We start from the raw sequence: 12098 nt of genomic DNA, 5'->3' as shown, positions 1-12098 counted from the left end.
TTAGTTTTTTATTGGTTATGAATATTCATGAGGTACAAAGCTGATTGTCACCCCTCAGGCCCAAGATGTGAAGGCCAGACCCATACTGGCAGCATGCCCATTACCACAAATTGCAATTGTACTCCATGTCCCCCACCCAATTATCCCCAACCTGCCTCCCCCTACCACTTCCTCCTCAACTCCACTTTGTATCTCAAGGTATGTTCTCTCCCTTTACAAGTCTAATGCACCACTATGGTCTTTCTTTCCTTCCTTCTTTCTCTTTTAGCTCCCATTTATGAGTGAGGACAAGTGGTATTTATCCCTCTGTGCTTTGCTTATTTCACTCAACATAAGTTTCTCCAGGCTCATCCATGTTGCTGCAAATGGGAGAATTTTGTTCTTTTTTACGGCAGAGTAGTATTCCATGGTGTGTATATACCACAGTTTCCTTATCTAATCATCCATCAATGGACATTTAGGTTGGTTCCATATCTTGGCTATTGTAAACAGAGCTGTGATGAACATGGGAGTGCAGGCATCCCTTCGACATGATGACTTCCATTCCTCTGGGTATATACCCAGAAGTGGGATTGCTGGATAGTATGGAAGATCTACCTGTAGTTGTTTGAGAAACCTCCATAATGTTTTCCATAGTGCTTGTACTAATTTACAGTCCCACCAACAGTGCAGGAGTGTTTCCTTCTTGCCACACCCTCACCAGCATTTGTTATTCACTGTCTTTTTGATTATAGCCAGTCTAACTGGGGTGAGGTGGTATCTCAGTGTGGTTTTAATTTGCATTTCCCTGATGACTACTGATGCTGAGCATTTTTTCATGTCCCTGTTGGCCATTTGTATGTCTTCCTTTGAAAAATGTCTTTTCAGATCTTTTGCCCATTTTTTAATTTGGTTATTTGTTTTGGGGGGGGGGGGTTTCTGTGTAATTGTTTGAGTTCCTTGTATGTTATGGATATTAATCCCTTGTCAGAATCATAGCTAACAAAAATTTTCTCACACTCTGTAGGCTGCTGTTTCACTCTATTGATTGTTCCCTTTGCTGTGCAGAAGCTTTTGAGTTTGATAAAGTCCCATTTGCTTATTTTTTCCTTTGTTGCTTGTGCTTTGGGGCTCATGTTCATAAAGTCTGTGCCCAGACCTAGTTCCTGAAGTGTTTCACCTACATTTTCCCTTAGTAATTTTACAGTTTCAGGTCTTATACTTAAGTCTTTAATCTATTTTGAGTTGATTTGAGAGACATAATCCACATGGCAGTTGCAGGTTTCCAAGAGCTTGACTGAACGGAAGCTCACCTGTTACTCCCAACATGGTGAGGTTACTTCCTTTGTGACATAACTCAGGTTAGATGGCCATGCTCAAGGCCACCCAGCTAGCAAGCTAAAGTGTTTTCCAAGTCCATTTCTTTTTCCACTCTCCCATACTCCCTGGCTCTCTTGAAAGTAGCTTTATCCAAGTCAAACTCAATATTATCCAAGATAATCTGCCCAAAATTGCCTTTGTGTTAAATCAAAATGCCCTTTGGGTTGCATCTTAGACACTCATATGGGATGCTACGGCTCCTGCTCATGCCCGAGTCTGCCCTTGGGAGCGAGGTCAACAAGGCTGTTGTGAAATGCCTTGTTTCAACTCCATCCCAAGATGCCTCATGTGGAAAACCTAATCACTCCTGATCTCACACTCTTTTAAATCCCCTGTGGCATCAAAGATTTATTTGTTTTTACTGGCATTAGTTGTCCTTTCCGTAATAAAGGAGCAGCCAGAGATGGGCTAGGAGGGAGACAGCCCCACCTGCACATTCATCTTGACTAATTAGCCACCAGCAGAAGACATTAGCCCCACACAAATGACTGATTTTAATGTGTTTCTCAAATTTGATAGACTGAGAAAGTCAATCTTGGAAATGTCCATCTTGTCAAAATGGTAATCATGACCCAGTGTTGCTTTATTACACAGAGCCAGAGTCAGGCAGTTGCAGACACAGCAAATAACAGGCGGGACTGATGCTCTCTAAAAATAAAAAATATATAAAAGTCCACCTGCCAGTACCACTTAGAGTCTATTTCTAAATGTTCCTACAAGACAGGAAACTTGTTTCTCAAGAGAAGTGGAATAAACTTTCTGAAGCGGTTAGGTAATGCCGATTCTCAAATTGCAGCTTCCACATGTCAGACCCGGTGGTAAATTAGACAGTCATTTACTTCCCTGACACTAACCATCTCTACCACCTACTCAAAGCATAAGGGAGTAAACATTTAGGAGTTCTAGTTAAACAAGACAGTATTTCCCAGTAGAAGGAGAAAAGAAGGCTTGGGTCAACAGTCTAGTGTCAGGAGAAGTCAACCAAGTAGCTTCTATGCAGCAACCTCTGCTTGTCGATTCCATGCCCTTCCTCTGGACTCCCACATCAGTGGAAAACCACATCTTCCCTGTGGGTTTCCATGACCTCGCTGTTGGCCAGGACTCTAGCTGGGAGGGACACAAGGGTGGGCACCAGCGTGGCGAGTCCTCAGCACAATGCCTGACGTGGAAGCCGCCCGATGCAGGTTTGTTGAGCTGATGTGAGTGAGAGGGACTGACTCACACAAAGCATCGGAGCAGGCAGAACACATGATAACACGTGGGGGGGGAGCTTCTATCCCGAGGAAGGGACACTCCTAAAGCCACCTGCCAAACTCAGAGAGAGAATGGTTCCAAAGGAATATGCAAGCTCAAGGTGGGCCCCAAACTGAAAGGATCAGAAATGGAAAGCAGGGTGAGGGGATGATGACCAAGCAGGGAGTGATGATGTTTTACTAGGAGCAGAGGCAGAATGAACCTGGAGTTTGGCCCATAATCAAAGTGCTACATGCTGTATGCAATAGAGCTGTTCCGTGAGAGAATTCTGCGATGCCCGATGGGGTGGCGGCCTCCAAGAGCGTCCCCATTATCCCCACCTGCCAGTATTCAAAACCCTACACAGAGCCTTCCCACGAACAGAGTATGAAAGTGACCATGTGTCACAGGTCATGAAAGACACTGCCTGCAGCTTCGTCTGGGGCTCCCTCACTGGCCCAGACTACCTCTGCTACTATTCATCCTGGGGAGACGTGCTGGGAGCCTCCCTGTGCAGAAATGCACAGGTTGAGAGACTGAAACTTCCTGCCGACAGTCACGGAAGTGAGCTTGCAGGTGGGTCCCCCAACCCCAATCAATCTTCGGAGACTGCAGTGCCATCAACAGCCTCACTGCAGCCACTCAGAGATTGAGCCAGACGGTTCAGCTAAGCCACTGGGGGATGGCTGGCCCTCAGAAATGCTGTGAGATAACACGTGTTGGCTGTTGCCTGCCAAATTTTGTGGTGTTTTGTTGCAGGGAGATAGAGAACCTATATGTCTGAAAGGGTAGTGACAGCTCTGCAATGAAAACCACCAGTCTGAGCATGGAGGAGGCAGGAGCGTGGGGAGCAGGTGCTTGGGTGAGTCTGGGGGGTGCTCATCACACAAGGCTGGGGCAGCGACATCTGAGATGCCTTCACGCATGAGTTTCCCGGGGCTGCCTAACAAAGGACCCCACACTGTGTGGCTTTAACAACAGAAATGCTGCATCTCACAGTTCTGGAGGCTGCAAGTCTGGGATTGAGGTGCCGGCAGGGTTGGTTCCTCCTGAGGCCTTGCTCCTTGGCTTGTAGAGGGCCCTCTCCTCCCTGTGTCTCCACATGGTCTTCTCTATAGGTTTCCAAATTTCCCCTTCTAAGGACACCAGCCATATCGTATTAAGATCCACCTTAATGACCTCACTTCAACTTGATTACATCTGTGAAGACCCTATCTCCATATAAGGTCACATTCCCAGGTTCTGGGGGGTAGAATTTTGACACATGAGTTTTGCAGGAAACATGATTCACCCCATAACACCCCCTCATTCTGCATTTTCCAATGCACCTACCAGCTCCATCGTTAGGTGAGGAACGGGAGGCCACGTGCACAAGCAGCATTTTTCAGTGTTGTAATGCCACAGCTCTAACCCGCCCTGCACATAAGGGCCTGCACAGGGGATCTCTGTGACTTTTCCTAGTAAGAGGAGAAAAGAGCAAGAATGAAGATAGACTTTCCACCGCCTTTCCTCCATGCTTACTTTTCAAACTAATGACACTGTCGGCCATAGAGGTGACATTCAAACTGAAGTCAGTGCTGGCAGGTGATCTGTATGTATATGAAGTCCTTTTCCTGGTGTTGGTTGGAATGAGATCTGCAGTAACCTTTCCATATCATTATTGCCCTTCTAAATGTGTACCCAGAGGCCATTCAGTCATGGCCACCCTCACAATTTAGAACAAATGTGTTTCTGTAGCCATCGCAATTATTCAAATGTAAAAGAAATATAGACTTTCCTGAAAGATTAAATGTTAAAGTAGATTTTTTTTATAGTATTCAAAATTCACCTTTGAATGGCTATAAAAGGTACAAGTCTTCCCTTTCCCTAATGTCTAAGGGAAATAAGAAACTCTTTAATGCCTATCATGATGAGAGTGTTGAGCAGGTTGCCAGGATACCTTGGGAGTGTTGCTTTACTGCTGGTGGCAAATGACTGTATCCACCAATACTCAAGATTTAATATGCACATCTAGACGTGGCATCAGGAAGAAAATTCCTCCTAGGATTTTGCTGCAACCATCCCATTGGTGGGACTGGAGAGGCAGGACTGGAGTTAGAGGATGTCAAGATTATTTCAAACACTTACAAGGAGTATGTGAACTGCTTTTTTATAAGATAATGTGATAGCTAACATGAATCTCAGGGAAAATAATGTAGACTCTTGAAATAGCACAGGATCTGAAATAATATTTAAGTAAAATTTTAGTACACATCAGAAAACAGATACTAGCAAGGAAGTGACTTATTGGAAATGTAGCTTATCCTCACTGAGTTTCCAAAAACTGGACGAGAGCTTGGGAGGAAGTGAGGAAGTGAGTTCTTTCCAGCTCTGTTACCTCCTGGATGCTAGAGCCTCTCGCCAACACCCCTGAGCCCTGCCTTCTCCTCCGTAATACAGACATTGTACTTTTATGTGACTGGCATGTGCTAAGAACTAGAAATAAAAACTACAGGCCATCTATCTTCAAGGAAATCAGGGATGAGAGAAGGAAACATAGCATTCAACCATGAATTTAATAAATATTGTTGAGTCAAATATCGTTCTAGGTATTGGAATTTATGACAGACACAAAGAAGGTTTCTAAAATAAACCCTGCATTGGGTTGAGTCTCATGATTTCAGTGTCCACATCCTCTTCCATAGATAGAAATAGCACGTGGTTTATATTGTGGTTTAGTAACTAATGTGTAACTTGCTGACAAAGAAAGGTAAAAAACATGATGGACAAGCACTAGAAAATGCACATAGACATTTTTAACCTTATGATGTCAATTGTAATCAATGATTATAACTATCATATTTTTACCCACCAATGAAAATGGACAATTAAGGAATGAGGCACCCCCCTCCTTCCCCACCCCATGTAAACTTTCTGATAAAATCCTTTCAGCTTATAATAGACTTCAGAGCACTTTCTGACCCTGTCGGTCTGTGTTTCCTGGGTTGATCCTCATATTTGTCTCCTAATAAACTTCTCTAAAATTCTTTTGCCTCAACAGCCTTAATTTCAGTTCACGGAAACCATGTGAGAACAACTTAAAGTCCTATGGAGCTCATAAACAAATGCAGTAAAGGGTATACAACTTTGAAAATTACAGAATGCCAGAGAACGGGCCTGAATCAGGGCATTCTTCCATTCGACACATTTCCACACTGCCTCATGTATGTCAAAAACTCTGCCAAGAAACAATGACCCAGTGATGGGTAACAAAGGCCCTATTTCTGCCTCATGGAATTTAGATCGTAGTTGGAAAGATAGACAAATAAACAAGCAATTAAAACAAAGTATTAATCACAAAGCTTAAATTTCGTAAGAAGTCATGATTATAAAAATTAAATTACATGCTGAAGTGCCTAGCACTCAAAAACATTTGTTATTTTTAATAAATTAAGCAGTTTCACTTGTGTGTAGAGAGAACTTAGAAACATGAATACATTGTAATGATTTCAGGAGCAAAGAAGGTTAACACAGGAAGTTTTGATGGATCATTTAACCTTGAGTTAAGTACAAGATTCTTGTTTCCCATCTCTGTGGACTCCTATTTGTCCAGCCCAGATTAATTTTTTTCTCTTCTAATTTTACTGTCTAGGAGAACTCATTAAGAGATTTACCTGATCAGACTAAATGTTTCTTTCCTTAATCCATCTCATTCCACTTCCAACACCACCCCTGGTACTGGCCTAAACATTTGAATTTCATAGCTCCATTAATGCAAATAGAATCTCATCAAGGTATAAAGATTCCTGGGAGAACTGAGATTGAATGACTTCACTTGAATGCATAAGACAGCAGCATCACTCTGCGTATTTCCCTTGTTTACAGTGCTTCCTTGGTCAGGGGTGACATCATCTATGCTACGCAAAATGAATGAATGCATTTCAGATTCACTAAGTGCCTGAATGAATCCAGATCTCTTTATTCAACGTCAGACACATCCGATAAAGTGTTCATGATGACATGAAGGAGGCAGGAAGTGGTGACCTGAACAGAGTTTTTAACATTCAGGGCCTATGATACTCAAGTCAGAATGAAGGAGAACCATGAAAGAGAAAAAAAAAAAAAGGACAAAGGGAGAGGTTCCTGTCAAAAGTATGGAAACAGTAAGAAAGAGGGCCAGGAGAAGAGCAGGTGAGAAAGAGCAAAGGTGGATTTGAATCCTCCTCTCAGTTCTTACCAGCTGAGAGACCTTGACTGAGTCAATTCACGTATCTTTGCCCGCCTTCGCCATCTGAAAAACAGGATAATAATCCTTATCTAGAGCTGCAGTGAAGACTCGGAGAGATAGCAGAGTAAATGAATGCTTGGAAAATAGAGAAATCACAAAGAACTGGAGATACCATAGGGATTAAATTTCTATGGGGATATATATATATATATATACAAAATCCACTGCTAATAAATTTAAAACCTTAGATGTAATGAGCAACTTTTATAATAATATGAATTAATAAAATTGACCCCAAAAGAAACAGAAAGACACAAGTTAATAATTCTTAAAGAAATTGAAATCATATTCAAAAGTCTACATATACACACCTAAACACTCACACAAACACACACACACAAAAATCAGGAAAGCATTGAGTCCTTCCTCGTAAAAAAACTGGAATAAGAGATAAAAAGAAAGAAGTTGAAAAACACGACTCGTTACTATGAGCTTCATACCAGAATTAGAAAAGGATAGTACAATAGAACATAATTAGAGGTCAATCTCATTAGGAACAAATAAGCAAATATCCTAAACAAAAATACCAACAAATTATTTCCCACAATGTATTAAAAATGTGCAATAACCAAGTAGGACTTCTCTAAAGAACATGAAGATGCTTCAACATCAAAAATCAACTTTAATCTACTTCATATTTGCAGATAAAAGAACAAATATCTATGACAATTTTAAATGATGCAAAAAATGATTGAATTGAATGTTTCTTTTTGATTAAAAATGCACTTAGCAAGTTGGAAGTAAAAGAACTTTCATTAGGTTGGTAAATGGTAGCTAACAGAAACCTAGAGCAAACACCATAACTACTGGTAAAACATTAGATGCTTTTTATTTAAAAATAAAACAAGAAAAGGATGCCAACTCTCACCACTTCTATTCAACATTGTACTGGAGACCCTAGCCAAAGCAATAAGAAAAATTCTTTAAAAAATAAGAAAAAAATAGAAAACAAATCAAACTGTCTTTGCAAACATTATATTCTTATTTGCAGATAATATGGCGTCTCCAAGAAAGTCACCGATGAATCTATTAAAACTACTTTAAAAAAAAAAAAAACTGAAAGATTCCTGGATATAAGATCAACATACAAATAGTCATATCCCTGGACACCGAGCAAGAATTAATCATAATAAAATTGTAAAATACCACTCTTTTTCACAATAGCAACAAGAGCATAAGGCATATGGAATAAATATTTTTAAAGACATTTAGAAATTTAATTTAAAAATTATAAATTATTTTTGAATTTAAAAAAAACCTGTATGAATGTAGATACATCTCTACAGCTATCAATATAGTTATAGAAGTAGACACACACATAGATGCAAACACAGACACAGACGTAGCATAAGAGTGAATACAGAACTAAATAGACGCAGATAATAGATGTAGACATAGATGTAAATATACATATGGAAGTAATTAATGAAAACACTAAATACAATGAAGATGTAAATTATTCCCCTAATTTATCTATAAATTAACTGCAATTGTGGTCAAAATCCAATGAGGTAGTTTTTGGAAATTTACAAGCTAAAATTTATAAGTAAAAAGCCAGGATTAGTTAAGACCATTCTGAAGAAAAAGTATAAGGAGGTAGGACTTCCATTATAACATATTCTTTTAGACTGTTTGTGCTGCTATAACAAAATATCTCAGACTGGGTAATTTATAAACAGCAGAAGACTATTTTTGCACACTTCTGGAGGCTGGGAACTTCAAGATCAAGGGTCCAGCAGACTTGGGGTCTGGCGGGAGCTGTTCTCTGCTTCACAGATGGTGCCTTGCTGCTGCATCCTCATGTGGTGGGAGACAGGAGAGCAAAGGGGCCTAGCTGGTTCCCTCAGCCCTTTTTGAAGACATTAGTCCATCCACAAGGGAGGAGACTTCATGGTCTAATCACCTTCGGATGAATTATCAAGAAATAATGCTGGGGAAATTGATTATCTAGATAGGAAAAAAATACAATTAAAAAATCCATAAAGAATAACGTCTTACACATGAAAACAAAACGTCCAAACTGTAAAGAGAAAAAAGAAAAAAAAACCTTTTTTAATCTTTATGACTTTAAGTAGACAAAGATTTCTTAAACAAAATATGAAAGGTAGAAATAATAAAGATTGATAAATATGACTTAAACTTTAAAGCTTCTGTGCAGACAAAGAAAAAGATGAGCAAACTGCAAAACATAAGCCAAAGATTTTTTTAAATGTTTAAATATATAGGTACAAAAAACTAGTATCAAAAATATTTAAACAAGTATACAAATTCTATCAAAAAGAAAACCCAATAAAAAATGGAAAAAATGATGTTAAAAGTCAACGAAACAGGAAAGCCAAATAAACAATAAACGGAAAGATACTCATATTCGGAGACTGTAAATTAAAATAAAAAGGTGCTGGTTCACATCCAATGACTTTGGCAAAACTTCAAAAAGTCTGGTAGCATGTTGGAGAGAATGTAGATGAAAAATATTGGTGGGAGAGTAAATTATTTTGTAGCCAGTTTAGAATGGTCTAACAATTGCATATGTATATGCCTTTTCCATTATAGTTCCACTTCTGGTACTTTTCCTAAAATAACTTTCACCTATATGTACAAAGCAATAAATAAAGAATTGTATGAGAGAAAAAAAAAAAGCAGAAATAATCCAAAAACCTCACAATAAGGGATTAGATAAATAAATTCTGATCTCTTCATGCAACAAAATATCATGTACAAATTAAATTGAATAAATGAAATATAGCTATGTGTACCAATATGTATAAATAATGAAAACAGTGAGCAAAAAAAGTCAAGTTGCAGAAGCATATGTACAATATCTTATTATTCAATGTAAAAAATATGCAAAAATCATAATGCATATTGCTTATGGATATGTACACATGAAATAACAATATATGTGTGCATATTACAGTTCTGCTTTGGATATGGAAAATTAGCCCCTGTTGGGGTAAAAAACACTTAGATGATAACAGCTACATAATCTTTGAAAAAAATATGAAAAAAATAACTAAGTGAAGGGACTAGATATTAAATGAAAGCATACAGAACTAGAGAGGAGTTGACACTTAAAAAAGGGAAAGGAAAAGTGTGAATTTTCTGTTTGGGGGGTTTTTAGACTGAAGATAGGCCCAAGTCTGTGCCATGAAAGGTGTCTAAAAGTCAAATGGAAGGAAAGGCCATAATCTTGCTACCCAAAAGAACCAAAGGATGTGGTTTCCGACACAAACAGCTGATGGAAAAATAGCGCGTGGGGGGTGGTGGGGGCGATGGGTGCGTGGGTGTGGGGGATGGGGTGGGGTGCAAAGCCTGAATCTCAGAAAAGAGAGAGACAGAGATTCCTATGAAACTTCCCAAATTTCTGGCTGACCCTTGAACCATCCATGCAATGTTTATGGAGCAGACACCAAGCAGCCCAACTAAAGTAAAATAACTAAACTAAAATTTGAGTTGCCACTACCTCAGGGGGAAAAAAAAAAAAAAAGGTTTTAGAGTTTTAGCCAATTACCTGACTACTTAAAAAATATTTTTTTTCCAGAATACCATAACAGAAATCAGACTTTCTACAACATATCAATTACAAGTTCTAAGATGCAATCCAAAATTACTTCACATTTGCACAAGGAAAGCATCATTCATTCTCAAAAGAAAAGACAACAGAAACCAGTCTCAAGATGAATCAGACAGTGGTATTAGCAAACAAAGAGAATTAGGCATATTAAAGCTATGCCCAAAGACAGAAAGAAAATATGCTCACAATGAATAAAAAGAAAGGAGGTCTCAGGAGAGAGAGAGAGATCTATAAGAAAAGAACAAGTAGAAATATCAGAAATGAAAATACAATATCTGAACTAAAATTTTAAAAATCTTCAGGTGGGTTTGGCAGCATGATGAAGATGACAGAAGAAAAGTACAAGTGTTTTTGGTGATCCACTGATCCATTAATAGAAATAACCCAACCTGAAGAACAGAAACTGGAAAAATGAGCAGTCACAGGGATCAGTGGGGACTATAAGTGACTAACATACATGTAATTGGAATCCTGAGAAGGAGAGGAGAAGAAAAGAGGAGAGAAGAAAGAGCATATGTCAGAAAAAGTACCTGAGGAAATAGTCACCCCAAACTGTCTAAAATTAGTGAAGACAAAAATTTACAGGTTGGAAAAGTTTATCACCCATGCAGGATTAATACAAAGAAAACTACACCTAGGCACATCATGGGCAAACTGTAGAAGACCAAAGATATGGAGAAAATCATCAAGGCATCCAGAAAAAATTGGCATATTGCATACAGGGGCACAACTATTTGAATGACTCTTGATGCTGACTTCTCAGGGGAAAATGAAAGCTGAAAGACGGTGGAACAACTGCTTTAAAATGCTGGTGTGACCAACAACAGGCATACATAATGAGGGCTTCGACTATATTTGGAATAAAATCCAAAGCAAATCTGATCCTATAACTGGTTTTTATAGAGAATGAAATAGTGAGGTTCTCTTAATTCTTCCGCTAGTACTATATGGTAAATGAAAAACTAATAAACAAGCAAAACGAAACAGAAAAGAAGAGATAGAATAAAACACAAATGTCTCATTTTATTGGAAAAGTGGTAGAGTTTAGGAAGATATAAGAACAAGTAGAAAATGACGGATAGGCAGTATTGGTCAAAGGGAAAATCTACACTATAGAAAGAAAGAAATGTACCGTGATTACTTAAAGCACATGAGTTATTAATGGATTAAAGGAGAAAAAGATGCATGCCAGCCTGACTTCATAGAGAGGGAATACAGAAGAGAAAGAGAGAGAGATCGATGGATGGCTAGAGAATGGCTATGTAATAAAGCCAGTGGGGCAAAATGTTAACTGATGAAAAAGGTACTGGGTGTGCACCGTTCAGTTCCTTCAACTTTTCTGTATGTTTGAATTTCTTCGTAGCAATTTTGAAAATAAAACAATGAGAGAAATAGGGAGAAACTGCAGAACATTTACACTCTCCTGGCTACAAAAATAAGGGCAGCAAAAAAAGAAATATGCTTTAACAATGTTGCTGTGATTGTGTAGAGAACTTCACAGGGTTTCCCTTGCTAGAGGGGCTTTGTCTCTACAGCAAAAAAAAATGGTCTGTGCAGCTTCACTACAGCACATTTTCGCAGAGTTTGTTTTAAGCATCATGGGCACCTGAGGAGTGGCTAAATTTTCAAAACAGAGTCTGTTTTGTTGCAACAATTACCTCTTCA

Source organism: Cynocephalus volans, chromosome 2, assembly GCF_027409185.1.
Source record: "Cynocephalus volans isolate mCynVol1 chromosome 2, mCynVol1.pri, whole genome shotgun sequence".
Classification (NCBI taxonomy): domain Eukaryota; kingdom Metazoa; phylum Chordata; class Mammalia; order Dermoptera; family Cynocephalidae; genus Cynocephalus; species Cynocephalus volans.
Note: the sequence above shows the minus strand (reverse complement) of the source record.